The sequence below is a fragment of the Zootoca vivipara genome, chromosome 14 (genome assembly GCF_965207765.1).
Source record: "Zootoca vivipara chromosome 14, rZooViv2.hap1.1, whole genome shotgun sequence".
Classification (NCBI taxonomy): domain Eukaryota; kingdom Metazoa; phylum Chordata; class Lepidosauria; order Squamata; family Lacertidae; genus Zootoca; species Zootoca vivipara.
This window is the reverse complement of record NC_142597.1, coordinates 23,633,618-23,653,559: the sequence shown is the minus strand read 5'-3', so window position 1 is coordinate 23,653,559 and position 19,942 is coordinate 23,633,618. Positions and strand designations below refer to the sequence as shown.

The 19,942-nt window shown below is 44.8% G+C and overlaps 2 long non-coding RNA genes across 3 annotated transcripts in view; one reads left to right on the top strand and one right to left on the bottom strand.

The window, feature by feature from the left end:
• The window catches only part of LOC118096945 (uncharacterized), a 60,534-nt gene extending 42,450 nt beyond the window's left edge, over positions 1-18,084 (top strand). For both annotated transcript variants that reach the window (XR_015947127.1, XR_015947124.1), the window contains exon 5: positions 17,899-18,084. This is a non-coding gene — a long non-coding RNA (uncharacterized LOC118096945). The remainder of the gene's footprint in view (positions 1-17,898) is intronic.
• LOC148683532 (uncharacterized) lies at positions 1,886-16,298 on the bottom strand. Its single transcript, XR_015947129.1, has 3 exons — positions 16,177-16,298; positions 2,754-2,851; positions 1,886-2,019 (listed from the first exon to the last, which is right to left on the bottom strand). It is a non-coding gene; the product is annotated as an uncharacterized LOC148683532 (long non-coding RNA).
• Positions 18,085-19,942: the final 1,858 nt, after the last annotated feature.

The following is a 19,942-nucleotide window of genomic DNA, read 5'->3' as shown; positions in this document are numbered from 1 at the left end:
CAAAACGACAGCTCTGATAGGGGTCCATTCGGGCTTGCTTGTTTGTATCACGGGGCCACATTAAATACAAATAAAAACCAGCCATTGCTGAGATTTTGAATTCGCCGTTTGAATGCAGTTCTTTGTCTCGCCTTTTAAGATTGTTCGCGTTCCATTTTCCTAATAGCTCACATCTAGACACCCTTCTAGAATATGCAGAGAGTCACATACATATTGTTCCCCACCCCAATAATTTTGTGTGTGTGAGTAGTGGAGGTAGGAGCTTTCCTTAAATTGTTGCTATCCCCTTGCGGTCCTGGAATTGAGCTTCTGGCCCCGTCTCACAAAGGCTACAAAATGCTAAAATGAGACAGACAGAGCGAGAGAGCGCACAACTATTCTCTTACACCTTTTTCTAAATGGCAATGTCCACAAGGCTCGCAAAAGGAGCCCCGTGTTAACAGTTCAGCTTTTCTGAGTTGGTCTTTCTCTTCCCTCCCACCCCATCCCCACCCAATAGCTCGAAACGGCAGGGGGGGGGGCCTCCTAGGTCCTTTACTCTAGAGAACACACACATTGTTTCAATAATCCAGGCAATAAATGCTAATTAGTAATGCTCAAGGACCCTATCAGTCAAAGTAATTATCATAATTTACCTCTTTCTTGTTAAATGCATTCCTTGCTAATTTACATTTCTAGAGAAACTAAAGGACTGTTGCATCTTCCTCACTAAGGGCTTGGTCACTTATTGGGGTTCCCCACCTCTTTTGTACTCGTAACAACCTTTACACCCAGATCTCTTAACTGTAGCAGTTTTCCTTTTCTCCATGTGATATTTGATTTTTTTTTTCATTTTGATTTTTTTTTTATAAAGAAACCTCCTTTTCCCCCTCTCTGTGCTGCCCTCCTCCCCTCCAAAAGAAACTCTTGCTGGGAAGAACAAAGGATGACACTCACTCTAAAGGCATCATTAAGACTGAGCAGCAACATCAGATGAAGTGTGTGATATGACAACATATCTCACTCCACAAAAGTAGAGATAATTATATAATTCATTTGTATTCAGAGCTAATTAGCACAATGGTCTTTTGTACATATATCTATAGGGCCCCCTCCATCCTTCAGAAGCAATGAGAGAAATAATGGAGCCCATAAAACCAAAAGCTATAAGCTGTGGTTTCTCAAATGAACACACACACACACACACACACACACACACACACACACACACACAACATCTCCCCATGCATTCATTTCCAGCTGAGATCACCCCATTTGTTATGAGGATCTGTGTGGTTATCAATTAGGCCTCCTTCGCGATGGGCTTGTCTTCCTCCACAAAGTGATAACCTATTTGCAAACCTATACATTTATGCACCTGATACGCACCCTGAAGACAGGAAGTTCCCAAATCAAATCAGTGGTGGTGATAGACAAAACCTGGATTAAGAAAATCAGGTCTGCAACAATTGATCTCCTTCTTTCTCTTTTTGCTTTTTTTATTGAAGGATTCATTATTAGGCATGGATTTGTTAATGTGCAGATGATTCAAAAACTGAATTGCTCTGATTTAGAGTTTGTGCACGTACCCTGGAGTTTTGCTTCTGATCTTTGGACATGGTTCATCTCTCCCTCATTCCTTCCCCCCCACCCGCCCCTCCCCACACTCATTTTTGGATATTTTTTTTTAAAAAAAATGTCTGTCAACTTATTGGAACAACCTGGGACACCTCAAGCCCCTTCCTTCTTGCATATTTTAATTTTGGGATCCAATTATAGTGCCAGATTAGCTCCTCATTGTCATGGATGTGATTCAGGAGAAGCTGTCCTCTGAAACATCCCTTGAAGTTGCTGGTGATTGTCAAGGGGAGTAAACAGGGTCAGAACAGGACTTGCTGTTATAAGGGGGAAGTTCTCTTTCTCCTCCAAGGACATGGGTCTTTAAGCAGGCGCCACGGTCTATGCATCACAGACGGGGAGACAATGGGGGCAGTCTGTCTTTCGTTTGGCAAGTGAGCAGACACCATCACAAAGATGCACCTGCAAGGCGAGGATGCTGTTGTTTAAAAGCGTCTTTCCTTTTCTGCAGCGACTAACAATGTCGGCACACATGGTTTGAGATATATGCAATTATACAGCAAGGCCCATCAAGTACATTCATGTACAGATATATGTATTACCTATGCTGACTCATCCCTGATGATATACCACTGGTGACTCACTCAGACATTGAATTCGGCATTGTGGGGAATGGGGACACCCAGTAATTTTCCTGCACTTGTGGATATTCTGCCTTATTAGAAAGTCCTCTCATGTTGTTCAGAGGTTGCTAACCCAAATTTGCAGTGTCTCCCCCAGGCAATGTGCAACAATTCTGGATAGGCTTGGCTGCAGATTATCCAAACAATTTGACACATCCCTCTTGGCTATTGGGAGAAATGATACTGTATTTGTCTCTTGGCAGCCATTGACTAACCAGTTTTTGCTTCATGTGGGCTTGTGAGGCACCTAAGCCTGATTAAACCTGGCTAGGCTAGGGGCTGTGCAAATAGCCTTTAATAATCTTTAAAGTTTCAATAATTGGTATGCAGAAAAAATGGTTGTGGAGAACTTTCCAGAAAAACAGAGATGATGCCAGCTGATTTGTTACAGCTCATAGGTAACAGCCTATGGTAGGACAGAGAATCAAAATACAGGGTGCAGGGGCTCATCTGAAAAATAAAAGAAGGATGCTTGCATGACCCAGATGATCAATATGAATGGCTTGTATATACCTCTTTGTTTCTGTGAACTGATGGCTGGCCAATCACTCTCAATCTGTCCTCTGCAATTGTGTGCACACAGAGATATGGCTGGTGTTTTTCTGAAAGACCTGGGGAAAACAAGCAAAATATGTGAATGGATAGAATGTCTACGTATTTACGTAGAATTTCATAGACTTGGAGCTAGTTGTGTATGAGAAACAAAGATAGGAAGGAGCTCCAGGTAGCTAATGGGTGGACAGCAAACTTGTTTTCTCCTGTTCCAGAGGCTCGGACTTGAACCGATGGATTCACATTTATTATTATTATTATTATTATTATTATTATTATTATTATTATTATTAAAGCTGCAAGAAAGGAGATTCCGACTAAACATCAAGAAGAACTTTCTGGAAGGGAGAGCTATTTGATTGTGCAACAGCATCCCATGAGAGGTGGTGGACTCTCCTTCCATGGAGGTTTTTAAGCAGAGGTTGGATGGCCATCTGTCATGTGTGATCTTGTTGAGATTTCAGCTTTGCAGGGGGTTAGACTAGATGACCCCTAGGACCCCTTCCGACTGCACAATTCCATGATTCTATGAAACCATCAAGAGCACCATCGTCCAGAAAGGCTGACTTCAAAACTCGTTGGCCAACATGATGTTCGGCTAATAAATTCCAGAGGATTATCATTAGCTGTTGAACAAAGGGTTTGGGCCGTTCATAAATGTGGGAAGGAATGTCCATTAAATGCAGATTACACAAAAGGAGAGGAAAAGAGAATGTGGCTCATACTTGACGGTCTTGCAAGGTGTTGCAGAGAAAATGCAGGTGGTTATATGAATATGCCGAAGGAGAGAAACCAATTCTCTCTCTTTCTGAATCAAATGGTGGTCAAGGATAGGGGAGTCTTTATATAGAAATTCAAGCAATGATACATTGCTTTTTTACATCTTAAAAATAGTCTTTGTGATGCTCATGGCGAGACACCTGTTACTTGCTATAGTCTGGTGCATTTGACTATATGGCCCTTTGTTCTGCAGAAACATCCACCCAGGGTGACTTGTATGCTATACAAAGAACTCCAGCATATGAAACCTACACCTCCCCCTTCCCCCATTTTGACAAAATGAACAATTGTTACACATGATTTCAATTGGCGAGTTTCCTTTCCTTTCCTTTTTTTCCTTTCCTTTTAATGGTGGTTGGGGATTGTGGTAGACACTCCAGCGGTACCTCGGGTTAAGAACTTAATTTGTTCTGGAGGTCTGTTCTTAACCTGAAACTGTTCTTAACCTGAGGTATACCACTTTAGCTGATGGGGCCTCCCGCTGCCGCTATGCGATTTCTGTTCTCATCCTGAAGCAAAGTTCTTAACCCGAGGTACTAGTTCTGGGTTAGCAGAGTCTGTAACCTGAAGAGTCTGTAAGCTGAAGTGTCTGTAACCTGAAGCGCCTGTAACCCGAGGTACCACTGTATTATGCATTTGGATGTTTCCAATTATGTTCTGCAACCAAAGGTAGCTTCTAGATTATGATGATGATGATATCCCCCCCCCCTTCCTGGATGAAGAATTTCTTGTTGTAGTAAAAGCCCATCACAACAAGCAGCACATTTGGACTCTCTAGAGTTCAACATCTTAGACAGTGTTCTCTGGAAGTATTAGTCCCAAAGGTAAACCCCAACATAACAGCCAAATCAGTGGCTGCTGTCTGCGTTACCACCTTATCAAGCGAAACTGATCGGAAGCTAGATGGCCGTAAGGGGTGCAGCCATTTCCATACTTGCAAAGAGGTTTGTCTGCGTTACCACCTTATCATTCATTGTCTGTAATGAATGCAGAGTGAAATGAAAGGTTCTACCAGACCCCTATTTATGGGAGGGCAGCCAGGGGATGCTTTAAGAAGGCTGGAATTTGGGAGCTGCCAGAGAATGCTCTGCCAAATTTCCCGCTTTTCCCTTTGCATTCTTTTGTTTTGCAGGGGGTGCCAAGCTCCTTTCAAAAGACAAACCACCCCTTGAGGAAAAAAATAGAATTTTGCACCAGACAGTACTCGGTGCCATCGCTCCCCCAGCCTTGGTGTGCGTTTTGCCAAAAGAAGGAATTGGAGAGGGGGAAGGAGAGCAGTAGATTACATTGTCCATTGGCTCCTTTGAAAGTGGCAACTCTCATTCTGAAGGAGGCAATCTGTGCTTTCCTTTCTTTTGGCAAGCCACTTGCCAAGAGAGGAGAGACTGTGCCAGGCATTTCCTCTTTTTAAAGGGGCAGCTGCCACATTAAAATGAGGTGGACATGGATGCCACCATCCCTGTGTACTCCCAAAAGATTTCCCAAAGGGGGCTCCCCATTTTTTAACCTCTGTGTCTTCTCTGATGTTGCCTGTGGTTTAACTCTCACTAAAAATGCACACCAGTCAAAACCTTTATTTCACCGGTAAAGGTAAAGGGACCCCTGACCATTAGGTCCAGTCGTGACTGACTCTGGGGTTGCGCGCTCATCTCGCATTATTGGCCGAGGGAGACTTTACCTGTAGCCAAAGTTTGTTGAAAGAGAAAGATCTGCGAATTTCATTCATCACTGACAATTCAGTGATGTGCAAAAGCATCCCCCTCGTGATGAGTTCTCTAGTTTTATTGCTTCCCTTGAAAATTTTCAGATGTTTGGCCCCAGGATCTTCAAAATCTACTTCCTAGATCACTTTCAGCCAAATTGCCATAGCTACTTCTGCTTGGTTGTTCTGGCAAGGTATTCAAAGGATGGAAGCAGCTAATTGCCAAGAAACTGACTTCTGGGAGCCTTAAATATATATTTTACATTTTGCTTTAGGTGGAACTGGGGTGGAGAACTGCACCCCACCAAAGCATGTAAAAGCCATTAAAAGGGGGTTGGGTTATTGGGGTGTGTGCTGTGTGGAGCTGGCCCTCTGCCATTTAGGACAGCCGCCTTAGGGACTGCTTTGAGAAGGATACAGAGGAGAATGACTTAGTTAAAGTTTCAGGAGGTCAATGGTAGGACTTATGGGTTTCATTAATAGTCCACCCTAGGGATGGACAAAACTGTTCTTGTTTCTCTCACTTTCTCCTTTTCCAGTAGTAAGTTCAGTTTGTCCCATTTCAGCATCAGCTTTAGAATGTTTTTGTTTTTTTTAACAAAACAAAACTCTGCAGGAATAATGATCAGCCTTTTTATTTGCATTCCTCTTAATAGGCTCATTTTTGCAAGCACATATTGCAGAAATGTGCTTTTGTACATTATGTTTACTAATACACACCATTTTATGCACACTTTCCTGAAATAAATTCTTCTAGTACTGCCTTGCACATGGCTTTTGCCTGGAGTACTGCAAAATATGGACGAGTCAAGATTTCAAAAGATAACTGCATTTGGGTTTGTGTATTGGTCTGGGAAATGCTGATTAGGTAGGTTTACATTAAAATGTGAACTGAGCTAATTTCTTCCCCACTCTACCTGTTCCCCATCATTCAAGTACCATACCGATATAACACTCCTAATAGTTGTTTTCTGAACCCCATTCAACCATGCTTACTTTGTCATTGAAAGCCCTAAGTGGTCTTGGACCCAAATAGTAGCTGAATAGGGCCTCCTCCTGTATCAACCTACCTATGCTTTAAGATCAGCGGTGGAGGCAAAGTAGGTGGTTCTCATGCAGGATGACATACATGGAGGGAGTGGAGGTACAGAGAAGGGCCTTTTCAGTGGTGACTCCTCACATGTGGAACTCCCTCTTATTGAAGTGAAATTGATCCCATTTCTTGATAGTTTTATGCAGCTGGGTCAGATGCACTTTTTAGGGGCAGACCTTTGGAGGAGGGGTGACTTGATAAAAATGGATTAGCTGCTGCTTCTAAATGACTGTTTAGTGAATAGCTATGAGTTGTGTTCTGTGTTTTATGGATTTTACAGGTTCCTTCTATCTTATTTGATTCTACTGCAAACCATGTCATGGCTTGTGCAAAGAAGGAATATAAATCATCTTTAAAAACTATCACCATCATTTTCCTCCTGTTCCTAGAAAAATAATTTTTCTTGATTTGCTCCCAAAGTCACATCCCTACAGGTAGTTCAGTTTTATCCATTCTTCCCCGAGGAACTCCGACCCTAACCCAGGCAGACAGTCCCCCATCCAGGCTCATCCAGGGCCAAACCATTCTAGCTTTAGCAGTGGAATTGCATTGTATTCCATCCTTCTGGGCATCACCTGAGCCAGGAGCCTTCTGGCAGACATTTGAGGCTAATATGATAATGTGAATTCTGGGCAGCATCAACTGACTGAAATGGATACAGCTATCTGGGCTTTTTATACGAGAAGCACCTGCAGGTTTAAGAGCAGAGCAGAAACCAACCCCTTGCCCAGCAAGCTCAGCATTCAATAAATATTCCCAGTTTAAAACAGTTGCAAAGAGAAATGCCATTCGACAGCATTTGAATATGAGACCCATTTGTCAGGGATTCTTTAGCTGTGATTCCTGCATTGCAGGGGGTTGGCCCATAGCTGCCAAGTTTTCCCTTTTCTCGCGAGGAAGCCTATTCAGCATAAGGGAAAATCCCTTAAAAAAAGGGATAACTTGGCAGCTATGGGTTGGCCTTGGAGTCCCTTCCAAAATCTGCAATTCACAATTCTATGAATTCTTTGGGGTGCTGGTGTTCTGGGGGATTCAAGGCTGTTTCAAGGATCCACAGGGAATCTCTTCTGTGGAAGAGCCATTGAAATGAATGGAGCAGGATGACACCACGCTAGATTGCGCCCTTGGGTGTTAGTTCTCATTTTCATGTCAGAGGAAACTGCGCTGTGTACCTGCATTGCAAGCTCTGTATGTCACACGGCCTGGCTGTTCAGATGCCCTTAAACAATGATCAGTGAGTGAAATCACCTGGGACAAATCTAGCAACACAGGAACATATGCAGCTGCCTTCTACAGAATCAGACTATTAGTTCACCTACCTCAGTAATGTCTACTTTGACTGACAGTGGCTCTCTGGGATTTCAGACACTGGTGTCTCCCAGCCTAATCTGGAAGTGCCAGGGATTGAACCTGCAACCTTCTACCACAGACCTAGCAGCCTTCCTTGAAAGTTAGCTCTTTTTTGATCTAGCTCTCTGAAAATTGTTCCTTTGCCCCCACTCCTAACTCCCCCCCCCATTACCAGCCTGATCCTTATTCCTAAGAATCCCAGACCCTCCTTCAACTCCCAGCCAGTTTATTCAACACCATCAATAGAATCAAGTGGTAAAACTTGTGTGTCTGAAGGCTCCCTCTTGGGACAAAATCTCCTTAGATGTGTAGAGTGGGGTATTGGTGCATTCTTTGCAAAGCTTAAAGTGGTGTATTCTAGGGAAAGGTTTTGCAATTTCATTTTGCTTGTTACTATGTGCATACAAATAACTTTGGGAGGCAGTGGGATGGTTTTTAAACTCTTGAGTCAGCTCTCTATCCTGGCCTTGGGCAGCCAAAGGAAAATGTGGGGTCAGCATGCAGCTTGCCCTCTTTTCACTTTTCCTATCTCTTTAAGTCCAGGAAGGGGAAGAAGTGGTGACCTGCTGATTCTCCCCTATTTGCAATGGGGTGAAATAATCCCTGCCAATGGTGGCTGATGCTCCTAGGGACTGGTAGGGTGGAAGGCAGGGAGGTCAACAGAAGGTGGCGCCAGAGCCAATGACAAAGGGAACCAAAATTCTAGATTTATCCGCATCCTCCACCCCGTTGACACCTACAAGGGGACAACACTGAGGCTAAAGAGGAGGCAGCTGACAGGTAGGAGCTAGCTGAGGGCAGACCAAGGTTAGTAGCACTGTGCCCCATTTGTCCTAATGGACCAGTTTCCACTGACTCCCTGACCATTTGTGTTAACTGATGGCAATGATGGCAAATGCAGCCATACCCAGAGGACTTCCTCCTTTGGGGACGTTTTCACAGCTTGGATCCATTCAGTTCTACAGTGTCCCTTGTCCACCAATGATGTTATTTACATGCCATGTCTCCACCATAAATCTGGGACCACGATCAGCATAAATATTAGCAAAGCATATAGCAATGTGAGGGAGATCAATTTGCTACAAAAAGCTATCAGTACCTTCCAGTATGACAAAATCAACAATTCAATCAGCGCAGGGTAAGTTGCAATAAACTAAGTCTAGACTTCATGCACTAGCAAGCACAGAGGTAAATCTGAACCAATAAATGAATGAAAAGAGTGGTAATCCAGTCTACTAGTTCTAGCCACTTCTATCCTGGGTGTGTATTTAAAGTTCAGAGGGGGCAGGGCCTTCATGCCAGGATAGGTATTTCACCACAGGCTCCTTTGTCTCCTTTCTAGAGAAGCTCAGCAGCAACCAAAGGGGAAGTGGCAGGATGTGGTGGTGATGGCAAGTTTCCTTCCATGGCTTTCCAGGGATTCCATTTTCTGGTGCTGGTCCTACTATACTCTGAGCAGCCTGGCATAGATGCTATTCAGAGCAGTTGCTTCTCCCCAATATTCTTCATCACATGCCTGGGATAAGAGTGAGCCAATTTGCTTTCAGGGCCGTCTTAAGCATATCTGGCGCCCTGGCGCTGTGGTACAAACTATCCCTTCGGCGCCCCCCCCCCCCCGTTTCCGAGCGCGGCTGTTTGGCGGGTGCCACACTGCTTTGGCGGGCACTGCAGTGCGGCGCCACCCTGGCAGCCCGGCGCCACCCTGGCGCATTGCGCCACCCAGCCTTGCCTTAGGGCTTCTCCTTAGTCTCAGTGTTGCTCCGGGTAGAACTCAGCAAGGGAGGTGGATGAGACATTAACTTTGGCTCCAGCGACTATTTGGATGCCCTACTTTCCACTCTATGGGTCCCAAAGGGCATCAGCCACCACTGCCACAGGTATCAAGGCCTTTACTGTTGGTTGGTAATGAAGGCCATTCAGGCACCAACACCTTTCTGGCACACCTTCTTGCTCTTGGTTGGCTGATCTAAGGCAGCTTGATATTTTTTGCTGAAAGAATAAGCATTTCATTTCCTTTTTAAAATTTTGCACATATCTTCTTCTGGTGCTAGATTGCAGGCTCTGCTCCTGGTCTGTTTCTCCCTCCAGTTTTCCATGTTTGCTACCTGTCCCCAGACAGCCTTCTGCCTATCTTGCTGACCTGATCCTCTCTGCCTTTAATCCCCATTTCTTGGTCTTCCTGAATTCTTGGTTCTAGACCAAGCATCCCCAAACCATGGCCCTCCAGATGTTTTGGCCTACAACTCCCATGATCCCTAGGTAACAGGACCAATGGTCAGGGAAGATGGGAATTGTAGTCCAAAGCATCTGGGGGGCCGAAGTTTGGGGGATGCCTGTTCTAGACTGACAAACCTGTTTCCCTGGTCATCACAAGAGACTTCACTGCCTTGCTGGAGTTCCAGCTTTGTCCTCTTCCAGTTCTCTGCATGCTTGTGTCTTCCAGCCTTGTTCTTAGGTCCACTGTCTGTTTGGTGTTAACCCTGTCTGGTGACTGTGAGTTAAGACTTCTGCAGATGTTCCCTGTCAGTTTCATGGTATTTCTAACACTGAGCGTGCAACTTAATTTTACCGAAAGTGGAGCCAGAGATGAAATTTGGTGCACCTCCAAGGTCATCGGAGCCAACTCCAAGGGGCCAATGTCCCTTCACCCCTCCTATAAAATATTTGAGGAGGCAAGGGCCAAAGTTGATGGGCATTGCCATTCAAATGGTGTGTGCATGCCACATCTTGTGATTGATTATGCAGGGTGGAGCTTACCTGGCCCCCAATATTTCATTCAAGTTGGCATCCCGATCCAATGAAGAATCATTGCTTTTTCTCATAGACATCTAGCTGACCATTGTAGGAACAGAATGCTGGACTAGATAGGTCTTGGTCTGGTTAAGCATGTCTCTTCTTATGTTCTTTTTGTTGTTGTTGCACCTAAAAAAATCTGGATGATCTGAAGAACATGGACTGATATGCTTCTTAACTTGAGTTGTGTTACCTTCTTTGCCCCAGCCAGTTCTGTGGCTTAGATAAGGTTCTGGATTTCTGTATTTTAGAATTTCTGTTTTGTTGGAAGCCGCCCAGAGTGGCTGGGGGAACCCGCCCAGAGTGGCTGGGGGTATAAATAATAAATTATTATTATTATTATTATTATTATTATTATTATTATTATTATCATGTCTCAAGGTAACCTCACCCAACCTGATGCCTTCCAGATGTTGTTGGATTACAACTCCCACCACCCCTGACCATTGGCCATGCTGAAGGGAATTGGAAGTCAACAACATCTGGAGGGCTTCCAGGCTGAGGAAGGCTATCTAAAGCTTTCTTCTGAGACATTTAATGTACTTTTCAAATGTGTGTGTATATGTCGCTAGAGACACAATAAGAGCTTTGCAAGTCAGATTAAAACTCCACCTAGTCCAGCATTTGGTTTTCTACAGTGGTCAACTTGGTGCTCCTTGGAAATCCTCCCAGCAACTACTATGCAGTGGCATTCAGTCTCTGAAGATGGAAAGATTCATTGGAAGGAACATCCCAGGTAGCCATCATGGTCAATGGGTAGACCAAGCTTTCTTTCATGGATGTGTTGGATCCTGAATTTGTTCACCTGTCAGACAAATGTCATTTCTCCATAGTTCTTCCCATGGCTGTCTAGTGTTACAGACAGAAAACACATGAGAGAGTCTATGTGGACTTTTGTTCTGACACAGCACAATGATTGTGACATTCTATGTAACAGAACTGAGGCCAGCAAAACAAGTTGAAGCACCTGATGCAGTAGTGCCACGGAGGCTAAGCTGATGTGAGCTTATCTATGTTCACCTAGCAGAGATTTCTGGTTGTCCCAGTTAAGCTGCTAAGGGGCTTCGTTTAGATGATCAAAAGTCCTCCATCTGGAGTGGTCTCATAGATGCAGCCTATGAGGAAAGGGGTTAGAGCAGAAATGGATGAAGCAATGGGGGGGGGGAGAAGTCACTCTGCAAGTAATCAGCTAAAACAGGGTTTCCCAAACTTGGGTCTCCAGCTGTTGTTGGGCTACAAATCCCATCATCCCTAGCTAGCAGGGCCAGTGGTCAGGGATGATGGGAATTGTAGTCCAGATTGTAGTTGGAGGCCCAAGTTTGGGAAACCCAGAGTTAAAACCTATGACAAAAGTCATCTGACCCTTTCCTGGGAATCCCCTGGTTTGGATGAAAGAGAGAGAATGGTGTGGTAGGGGAAGAGGAAGAGGAAGAGGAAAGCAGGTGGCTGTTGATGCTGACCCTTTGGTCCTGCCAATCACCAGCGTAAGGCTCCCAAAACAGTCTTGTTGTTCCTGCAACAGTGATGACTGGTACCCATTGTGTCTGGTAGGGTGGAAGGCAGGGAGGTCAACAGTAGGTGGAGCCAGAGTCAATGATAGCCAGAATGGGAATGCTGTCCTTGATAGCAAGCAAATGTTTTTCTCCTTTTAGAGCATCTGCTCTAGCTCTGAGTCTTCTTAAAGAATCATGGGATATAAGTAGATCACATTTGAGAGGAATCATCTAATCAGTGGAGGAATTGCCTTCTCCTTCCTACTCTACAGTTCAAGCTTCCCACAAGCTAGCAGAACCTAGAATACATGCATTAGAAGCAGCCTGACTCAGAGTTGTCCCATTTAGCTTTGTACCATCTACTTTGACTGGCAGGCACTCTCCACATCTCAGGTGAAGGTTAATCCCAGACCTGAGATTCTATAGCAGGAGATGTCACAGATGAAGACTGGGACTTTCTGTATGCTAATCATGAGTTACGGCACTGAGTTCTGCTTTCACCTCCCACTACTTGGTTGGCCATTGGTCCATCTCAGCAGAGCTCTACTGATTTTAGGGATGGGTTAAAAATTGGTTAACAATTGGATTCAATTTGCATTTAATGGGGAACATACCTAATTCTCACTTTCTGAAACAACATACAAATGGAAACACAGCCATCCTTAACAATTCATGCTTCTCTGAATTTTGCACCTCTGCAACAAACAAATGTTTACACCAATGCATATACTACAGTAAAGTGTGCATATCCGTATACTGGTGAAATTACAAAAACACATAGTATTGGGGGGAAGAGGAAATGCTTTGCAAAAAAACACAAAATGTGTGCATTAGGGGAAATTGCACACTTGTCAGTGTATAGCAGAAGAAATGCTGATGAATATTCATGAGGACTTGATTTTGGGTGCCCCCCCCAAAAAAAAACTAATGTGGAAATGTGGCATGGGGAACCAATGTATTGACAATGTAGGCTTCCTCTTGTGTGCCTTTAGGAATCTGTGTAAGCTTCCCCACATGCCATGTCATAACCCTCCCCAAACTAGGAATGGTTCACAAGCTGCGCATGGAGGCACAAGCTGCCCCAGCACCCTTGATGACTAGAGTTTGCTACCAAAACACATTTCATGTTATGATAATATTAATTGCCTGTGTGCGCAGCTTAACTCTCCTTATCTGTAAATCCTTCCCCATCCCTCTTTTCTCTTTTACTCTAAGCCCCCCCCTCCCCACCCCTCACCTTCCCCACCATCGCCACCCCTCCCCTTGCCTGTATGAGTTAATCTGCTGGCTACAATCTCAGCTTTTTCTTTCTTTCTTTCTCTCTTTCTTTCTTCTCTCTTTTCTCCCTCTTCTCTCCCCCCCCCCCCTGCGCCCCAGCCTCCCTTTAGCTTCTGGTTTCATTTTCAGATGACAAAATTCAAGGCACACAGCTCTGCTGTCTGGTTGCTATGGTAACTGCAGCCCTATTATCGTACCTTGTCATTCATCAAGAGAGAATTGTGTTTGACAGAGAGAGACTAAAATGCCTGCAGTCTGGAGTGTGTGTGTGTGTGTGTGTGTGTGTGTGTGTGTGTGTATTCTTCAAAATATGTAAAAAGAGAGAGAGAGATTTTGATGCATGTTTTACTGTATGTTTAATGTTGCTAAGTTTGATCGCCAGGTCATCACCATTTCACCTTGAACATATAGGAATTGTTTGTGCCTCTTTGCTTCACATGTTCTCAGTCTCTGCACACACACACACACACACACACACACACACACACACCTCGTGAAATATATGATTCATAATCCAAAGGTAATGGTATAAACAATCAGCTCCCACACACCCACTCTTGACTTAATTCGGCAAGCAGCACGGAGGAATGCTGCCTTTGTTACTTATATCTAGCATTGCTACTTATATCCAGCATTGCCTTGGACAATAATTCCTGGGTAGATAGGTACTTAGTTAATTCACCACTTTAAAGATTAATTTAATTCCTTCACACATCACATTGCACCTCTGGTCTGCCACCGCCAAAGCTGCTGGAAATGGATTGATAGAGGGACGCTGCACGAAATGAACTGACATTTTTCAGCCAATCGCCTTCGCCCCTTTCCGAATTTGGACCTGGCCCAAATTTATTGTTCCTGAAAGGCAGAAGAGAGGTAATTGCTTGTCATTGTGCAGAGCCTTTTGTGCCTCAGTCCAAATTAATTCCTGGAGTGCACAGCCTTTTAGAAACACAACAACCCCACATTTGTAACTATGTGCAGTTATCTTTTGATCATAGCATTTTCTCTAACCTCTGTTGGTTTCAGGGACATAAATGGGAGCATGGGAAGCTGCCTTAACACGGAGCCCATACCCTTGGGCCATCAAAGCTTATTCTTGTCTACACTGACTGGCAGTGGCTCTCCAGGGTTTCAGGCAGGAGACCTTTAGAGCCCTACCTGGTGATGCTGAGGAATGAACCTGGGACCTTCTGCATGCAAAGCAGATGCTCTGTGGTCCTTCCTCAAGAACTTCCTTATATCAAGTAGAACACTTGTCCTTCTAGCACAGCATCTTCTGCTTTGACCAGCCGCTGCTCTCCAAGATCTTGAGCGGAGGTCATAGTTGCCACTTGCTACTTGAGCCTCTTTTAACTGAGATTGAACCTGAGACCTTCTGCATGAGACATGAACAGTGATACTTTCTTACGTGTTGGTAGACATATGAATGAGTTGAGTCCTCTTCAGGTGTGATGAAGAGGAGCAAGGAGGCAAAAGATGCTCCTCCTGTGTTGAGGCACAGTGTTGTATCCAACGATTATTGGACTCAGAGCGGACCCATTGAGACCTCAAATTCAACAATACTGATCTGATGACAACTCAGTTGGATGCAACCCAAAATAATCTGAAACTGGGAGCTGCTATGCTGTTAAAGTCTGCCACATTATCTAGAACAGGCACCCCCAAACTGTGGCCCTCCAGATGTTTTGGCCTACAACTCCCATGATCCCTAGCTAAGAGGACCAGTGGTCAGGGATGATGGGAATTGTAGTCCAAAACATCTGGAGGGCCACAGTTTGGGGATGCCTGATCTAGAACCTGGATCACTCAGGGCACACAGAGAACCTCCACAAGTGGGACATGATTCATGCTCAAGAAGTTATGCTCCAACATGGCAGGGGCTGTGCAGATTTGGGGGGTACAGCTAAAAGCACCATCGTCCATTCTTTTTCACCATGCAGCATAATTCACAAACATAAATATCTACAGACCAATTAATGTAAGCAAAGGAAGGAGAGAGAGGTCCATGATGGCCAACAGAAAGCAAATATTCATAATCACTTCTTTGCTTTCCCTATGTTCGAAAGGGTTCTGAGCTAGAGTCTGTCCTGGCAGGGGCTGATGGGAGTGGTAGTCCGACAACATCTGGAGGCATCTTCCGCTGTTGCCACGTTCCATCACCATCCCTAAAGGGCCCCTGACCATCAGGTCCAGTCGTGTCCAACTCTGGGGCTGCGGCGCTCATTTCACTCTATAGGCCGAGGGAGCCGGCGTTTGCAGACAGCTTCCGGGTCATGTGGCCAGCATGACAAAGCTGCTTCTGGCGAACCAGAGCAGCACACGGAAACGCTGTTTACCTTCCTGCCCTATTTATCTACTTGCACTTTGACGTGCTTTCGAACTGCTAGGTTGGCAGGAGCTGGGACCGAGCAACGGGAGCTCACCCCGTTGCAGGGATTCAAACTGCCGACCTTCTGATCAGCAAGCCCTAGACTCTGTGGTTTAACCCACAGCACCACCTGGGTCCCATATCACCATCACTACCCCTGTGTTAAAATGTCTCAGCAAAAAATGTGAAACTGATTCCCTGCCTATCCCATCCTTTGTTTTCTCCTGAACCACTGAAATGTGCACAGGAAACTCTTTGAGGCAAGGACTGCCCCCCCCTCCATGTGTGTGTTGCATGTATTTCCATGTTATTCTGTGGACTGCCATACATTGTGATGGCACTAAATGTATTAAAAGCAATTTGCCAGCTTGTTTCCAACCCCGTTTTGCAATTTGGCAGCAAGCAAATTGGTAAGGGAGGGCAGGCAGTGTTTCAACCATCATTAACATTCCCGTTCCTAGAGTCACTCTCCGAGTTTAATAATCCTGCAATAGCAGGGTTAATTTCCTGTTTAACTCCAGACCTACCTTTTGATTCCTCCTCGCGCCCCCTCCTTAAAAATTCCTCCAGGCTAGTGGTTTCAGTGGATGGAGAAATGAACAGGCAGAAACAATTAAACTAGCAGATACAGTGGAAACCAATACCTCTGGCCCTTCCACAGAAATTGTAGCACAGGAATGGATTCTGTAATGTGTTTTATCTTTCAGCAGTCTGCTTTCCCCCCCTTGCAATTCTTTCAGCCCCTCCTGTGGGCTACAAGAATTCTGTCCTCCCCAAGGACCTCATAAATACACACATGCACTGAAAATATTTTCTCTGTGTATTAATATTACATGATGATCATCTCAAGAAGAGAGAGTGGGCTCCACCCCTCCCTTCTCCTCCTCAGCCCGCTTTCAGATCTTGACTGCAAAATGGCTCCTTAACAACCCTCCTCTCTCTCTCTCTCTCTCTCTCTCTCTCTCTCTCTCTCTCTCTCTCTCTCTCTCTCTCTCTCTCTCTCTCTCTCTCTCTCTCCTCTCTCTCTCTCTAACTTCCAGCATTCACATCTGTCTAGGGCAAAATAAGAGTTTTGAAGGCATTCTGTGACCCAGCCTAGCTTGTACTGGGGGTGGTGGGGTGGGAAGGCAGGGAGACGTATTGCAATCACTGTGCACATTGCAAGTTTTACACGGGGTGGGGGGGGCGGCGGAAGTGAACCATTTATTGTCACCAGTTAAGAGAGCAATTGGATTTTTATTTTTTTTGGTTCGGTGTCATCGTCCGTCTGAGTCTCCATGCCATTAGACAGAATTGGCAGCCAGTATCCTGGTTATAAAAGCACTTTCACGAGGGATGGGTTTATTGAACATTGCAGAAATATTTAACTCCCTCACTGCCGGATCTATGACCCAGTGAAGTCTGTGAATTGCGGCCTGTTTTCTTTAGATTGGCTTTGAATGGAGAGTGCAATGCCTCTAAACTGCAGCATTTGGGCTCCTGCTTAAAGATATCCTGTGCATGGCTTTATAAAAAGTAACTCATCTGAATATTAGTGCTTCTCTTTGATTAACAACTTCACTTGAAAGCATTTCATAACTCTGATTTTGGAAAAGATTGGACAACTACTAGCATTTCCAAGAGTTTAGGCTTTGCCAGATAGTCACAGGGTATTAGGGAAACCGGGTGCTAGTTCAGATACATGCATGTGTTTACCACTTGTGTTTTCTATAATTGATTACTGCATATAAGATAGATGGCCCATTCGTACAACCCAGTCATCGCTTGATAATGCAGTCCTCAAATGATGAATGCACATGTGGCAACCAGGTTTAAGAATCGGAAGGAGGAATTATGGTCGAAAAACCGAGCTGTCAAGATCAAAGTACTGCACTCTGCAAAATTCACTATGAAGTATACTCTTTACAAAATCAGCTCAGGTCCTCCAGGAGCTAACTGGCAAAGAGTTTTGCAAAGTGCAAAGGGTCTGAACCGTGCAGCAGTGTGTTCTGCTTTGTTCTTCCATTACTAGCCTTTAGCCTTAGCTGCTAATGTCCAGTCCCTGGTAAGCAAATTACCAACATCATCATTCAGGGAACTATGAGTAAAGGTGGAAGTGACCTGAGGTAAGAGAGGTGAGAGAATTAAAACAAGGGAAGTTGGCAGATCAGAGTCATGCCACAAGTGATTTTTGCCTTTATTTGCAGAAACGATTACAGAGTGCTCTATTCATTTATTATTATTATTATATTTAAAAGGCCTTGCTTCAGTTTTAGGTCTGTGGAGATCCCCATTGGGGAAAAACAAACTTCCATCCATCTCCCAGGACCGAGAAATTTGACGTGACTACAGAGGGTGAATGAGAAGCAGTGCGGTGTGGGAGCCATGTGCCATTTTTATTGAATCCAGCCTGGAGTACTTTTGCACATTAAATCACCTCTTATAAAAACCCCAAATTTGTTTCAAGTGTGTCACTGTGCTGGTACCCCTTCCCAATATTACACATATAATAATGCCAGGGCCACCTCTTTTCCCCCCTTCTTTCCCACCCCAACCCCCCACTGAAGTGAAAATTTGAAGACAGCTGCTAGTAAATGTAAAACACTGCCATCTAACAACTGAAAACATCTGAATGCGGATCCTGCCTGGAAGCCTGATGGGCATTTTAAGAACTGAGCTCCACGTTTTCTCCATGTGAAGGGCCGCTAGCTCCAGGAAGAATGCTTTCCCTTCTGCTTTTTGGTCTCATTGCACACCCATGAACTTTCCGCCTCCAGCTCTGCCACCTGAAGATCTCCTCCTCTCTTTAAACAACCCAACCCATTTCCCCCTTGCTGAAGAGCTGTAGCTCAGTAGCAGAGCATCTGCCTTGTATGCAGAAGGTCCCAGGTTCAACACCCAACAGCATCTCCAGGTAGGTCTGGGAAAAACTGAAACCTTGGAGAGCCTCTGCCAGTCAGAGCAGAGAATAATGAGTGCAATGAGTCCATGGTCTGACTCAGTCCAAAGTTGCTTCCTTCCTGTGTTCCTCTTAAGCTTGGTCCTCCCTCCTAGAATAACCTGCAACCCTCCAGATGTTGGACTTCAGCCTTCATTAGCCCCAGCCGGTGTGGCCTATGGTTAAGGATAAAGGGAGTAGGGATGGGAGAATCTGTCAATTTCAGTTTCTCATTTTTCCATATTTAGGTTTCATGCTCTGTATTTCCACATCAGTATTCCACCATGTATGTCCACTGTAACTAACACAGCAGTGGAGCACAGCAGAAGCTGTGAAGGAACTAAGTTCCTCAACAGATTCCTACAGCAGGAGATACTTCCACATTTCTCCTGCCACTTGGCAATTTAGAAGTTTAAATTCAAAGCCAACACTTGAATCACCACTGTAGGCGCTTCTACAGAACCATCGTACCCTGTGGAGAATGAGAAGAAGTGAAGACATCTCCCAAACAAACAAATTGTCTTTTCCATTTTATTGTAGCTTTCTTAAAACAACAACAACAACAACAACAACAACAACAACAACAACAACAACAACAACAATGCTTATTGTTGTACTAATCTTATGCAAACCACTTCATGAAATCCACCTGGCTCAATGGAAATTCTTGGGCTGCTTTCAACGGGCATCCCCTTGTTGTCTCTCCCTCTCCTCCCTCTGTCCTTTCTTCCCATTTCTCACACGATTTATCTTCTGAAATTTGTTTCTCTTATGTTACTCTGTAAAATGTCATGGACACTGATGGTGCTATCCAGGGCTTTTTCCCCCCAAGTGGAACTCAAGTTCCAGCACCTCTCAGGTGGATGCCATTATATGAAAACAAAAGGAGGTGTTTGTGCTGAGTTCCGGCACCTCTTTTTCTCGAAAAATAGCACTGGGGCTATCTAAATACAGAATGCTACTCACACTCCTCGTCAACAGGCCTGTATTTCTCCAGTAAAAGGTTAGTGCAGGCATCCCCAAACTGCGGCCCTCCAGATGTTTTGGCCTACAACTCCCATGATCCCTAGCTAACAGGACCAGTGGTCAGGGATGATGGGAATTGTAGTCCAAAACATCTGGAGGGCCGAAGTTTGGGGATGCCTGGTTTAGTGTTTATGGAAAGCTGACAGGCTTGCAAAGGAGTGAGCCCTTGGTTCCAAATAGGTTCTCCTGGCTCTCTGTGACTCAGCACTCTTAGTTCTCCAGCTTTCTTGGATAGTGTGGCCAAAGTGGAAAGTGTGCCTGTCTCTCTGTCACACAATGCAAAAAGATGCCTCGATTGCAGTTTCTCCTTGGGGGTTCATCCCTAATCTGCTTCGCAGCAAATACAAGTG